This window comes from Aptenodytes forsteri, unplaced genomic scaffold, assembly GCF_000699145.1.
Source record: "Aptenodytes forsteri isolate BGI_AS27 unplaced genomic scaffold, ASM69914v1 Scaffold202, whole genome shotgun sequence".
In the NCBI taxonomy this organism is placed as follows: Eukaryota; Metazoa; Chordata; class Aves; order Sphenisciformes; family Spheniscidae; genus Aptenodytes; species Aptenodytes forsteri.
Window position 1 is genome coordinate 112,704 of NW_008793961.1, and position 3,619 is coordinate 116,322.

The following is a 3,619-nucleotide window of genomic DNA, read 5'->3' on the forward strand; positions in this document are numbered from 1 at the left end:
GGAGGAGAAGCGGGGGGGGGGGGGAGAAGTAACCCTTTTCTTAGAGGGTCTCATAAGTACATCTGTACTGGGATTCCTGACAGGCATCCTCTTCTAGCATTGCTAGATCTGGAAGAAATTACTGTCCCCAGCTGTTAGCCACCCCTCCAGAGATTGGCCATGCTCTGGCAGAGCCGTTCGTGGGAATGGTCCCTAAATCCCCTCAGATAAAAGTCAACCTGGTCTGAATTAGCCAAGCTGACTTCCCCCAGCTAGGGATGCTCCCATTATAAAGCATTCACACCAGTGTGCGCCAGCAGCCAGCCAGGGACAGGATGGGGCAGGAGGTGACGCAGCAGCTACTGTCACATCTGGGCCTGGAAACCGGCGCCTGCCTGCAGCAGGGAGGCGCAGCGGCATCACAGCACTGGTAGCGGGGTCACATCCCCAGCAACACCACCAGTCCCAGCCACGGACCGTGATGCTGAAATTCACCATCGCCGGTGAGGTGACCGGCGTGCACGTCTGTGCGTCTCAGTCCCTGCACGACCTCCTGCCATGGCACACCTCCTGCTGCCTGAAGCGGAGCACATTTGATAGCTCATTTCTTCCTTCTTTTAGGGTCTCCTGGAAAAGGCCTTTTCCCCAAGCAAGGGCACACACCTCGGCCTCCCCTCCCTGTGGCAGCGAGCTGCAGGTCTCCTCCCCGGAGTTCAGCACCAATTCGGACTTCACCCAAAGCCACTCTCCGCTCACTTCTGTCTTCCTCACCCACCCAGCCAGGGTTAAGGCAGGGCTTGCTCTGACCACATGAAGTCCCCGGAGGTAAAAGCCCACCTTTCGGTGGGGGGTGAAAGCCCTGGAATGGGCGAGGGTTTATTTTGCCCCGAGCAGCCAGCCCCAGCCCTGCCTGGCCTCGCTCACCTTCCCATTAACCCCCGGCCTGCCTGCTCCCCCAGCCCGTCACACACTACAAAGCTGGATCAGACAGGCCCGGGATATTCTCCAGTGAGTTACAGCCTGGCATTAGCCATCCATCGGTCTGATCACTACATTGCTTCGCTTGTCCCTCTCTTCTTTTTAGCCTTATCTATTTAATCAGCTCTGGTGAAAGAGAAACGACTTCCTCATACAGATGCACCGCTTTAAAGATGCTTTTTAAACTAATTAGTTCAACCAGTGCAGGAGCATGTGGGGACACTCGTTTCAAAACGGGACTTTTTTCCCCTGCTGTAACATACATGTTTAGCCCCACACTTTCAGGAAGGCTGATCGATTCACAAGTAGTTTCCCTGCCATCAAGACAGAGAAGCTTACCTCTCCCTGCTGTTAACACCTCATTAACTTTGCTTGGTTTTCCAACACCCCCCCCCAAAACCTGAACACAATAGGGGCACAAACACCTCATCTGCAAGGCAGAAACAACAGGCTGTTCCTGAGTGGGGCATCTCAGAAACAGCCCTGAAACCAATGCTCTCCAAGGGCCTGTTTGAATGGCCCCGATGATTAAACAGTCTGGAAAAGGGTTTTGGGTTTGCAGTCCTTTGGCTTAAGCCACCCACTAAACAGGGATAGCAAGCAGGTGTACTTTCTTTCACTGTTTTTAACAATACAAAGGTAAAACTAATTTTACTTACAGGCTTTTATGGACACACTTGTATAAATGCACAATGATGGATAAAAAAAAAAAAAAGAGGTGCCACCCGCAGAAGCCAAGCGACATATTCCTGGGGAGCTTTGAATTTCACACTGCTAGGGCCAGAGCGTGCACGCCAACGCACTGGCTGGGAACAGCTGTGGGGTGCTAGGGCCACGCGTGCTACCGCTCCCAGCACAAATCCAGGGGCTGAAACTCCCAAACCCTCAGTCACTCTGCCTTTAAACCCAGACCGGCTCTTTCGACTAGATACACCAGAGCTTGAAGTTAGAGATGTAGAGGTATTACTGGGAGAAGAGTACCTGGCCGTGTTATATCGAAGGGTGAGCCCACCTTATAAAACACTTTCCCTTAAAAAAAAAAAAAATCACTGAATCAGTTATGCTGCGTGGTGCTCAGTTTTAAACTGAGGGCACAGTGCAGGGGAGGGGGGGCCTGCCCCGTACAGGATTTAAGGACACAGCTGCACAAGCCAGCCTCATGCTCAGCGTTTGCTGAAAAGCCCCAGCGTTTCGGGAAAGGCCCGTTTCAAGCACAGCCCCCCCCGAGGCAGGCACATGTCCCAGCAGGTCGGCCCCAGCACCGGCTCAGCAGGCTTCTGGGAGCATCGCCCCGGCACCCTGCGCTTCCACTGAAATCCAACAGCTCACCGGGGCTGGGCCAGGCTTCTGGCTCCCAGGAGGAGCGGAGCCTCTCCCCACATCTGCAACCCTCTCCCCACCGCAAAGCCTCACATCTCACCTCCGTGCTGGTGGTCTGAAACGGTGCAAAAGAGCTGCTTGGGAGGGACGGAGGCGGATGGCCCTGGCACAGCCGCACCGCAAGATGCCCATGGCGAGAAAGGATGGAACAGGTATGCTGCTGTTAGCTGAGGACCTTGTTTGGGTGCCTTGGGCTCTCAGCATGGGCAGGCGGAGCCGTGCTGGCCCCACCTTTGGGGGGCAGGAAGCTGCACAACCAGCTCCAGTAGGTCTCAGCTCCTGTTAACCCACGGGAGACCTTGATGAACTCCCACAGGCAGCACAGCACGCACAAACAGTGGCGGGGCGCTCATCTCTGGGTGCCAGAGCATCGAGAGCACCCGCTCTTCTCCCCGTCGCCCCAACTCAGCGCCTGCTTCAGGAAGCGCTGCTTGCTGCTGCGTTTGCCCGAGCCGGGGAGGGAGAGCCCTGACAAAACATGCTCAGAGGTCTGCCAGGCAGCATGCAGAGACAGTGCTTTCCTGGCCGGCCAGCGCCAAGTCCAACAGAAGAAACCGGCCCAGCTGATTCCAGCTCCACGTACACCCACAGATCCTTCCTCACCTCCACTGGAGGCAAGGGGGAAGCCCAAATAGCCCCATTTGCTGGACAACCACAATTCCCATCCCAGAACCATTTCAAATCACTTCTGCCCTGAAGAGTGCTGCGCGAGGGTGCAGAAGGCTTAGGTCATATGGGCAAACACGCCAAGGAAACCTGATTTGTAGCTTCCCCTTTATATTTCTGCGCTTTCAGGGAAAGAATCATAGAATCACAGAATAGTTTGCGTTGGAAGGGACCTCTAAAGGTCATCTAGTCCAACCCCCCTGCCGTGGGCAGGGGGACATCTTCAACTAGATCAGGTTGCTCAGAGCCCCGTCCAACCTGACCTGGAATGTTTCCAGGGATGGGGCATCCACCACCTCTCTGGGCAACCTGGGCCAGCGTTTCACCACCCTCAGCGTAAAACATTTCTTCCTTCTATCTAGTCTAAATCTACTCCCCTTTAGTTTAAGGCCATTAAAGAAGCAGAGGTCATAGTGCTTCCCTGTGCTTTTTTGACCCTTAGCTGTGCAGGCCCTGTCCAGCTGAAACATGTCTCAAATCCTGCCCTGCGATGCTGTCAGACATCAGCTGCCTGTTGCAGTTCCTGCTGGGACACCTTGGACTGCTCTTACTGTTATAAGGACAGCAGCTACAGGAGACTTAAGATTATTTTGCTGGTATCTTATTCCTTACTAAA

At 54.5% G+C, this 3,619-nt stretch overlaps 1 protein-coding gene across 1 annotated transcript in view; it reads right to left on the reverse strand.

Annotated features, from left to right (window-relative positions):
* KDM2A (lysine demethylase 2A) overlaps nucleotides 1-3,619 on the reverse strand; it is a 52,861-nt gene that overhangs the window by 31,341 nt on the left and 17,901 nt on the right. The window lies entirely within an intron of this gene.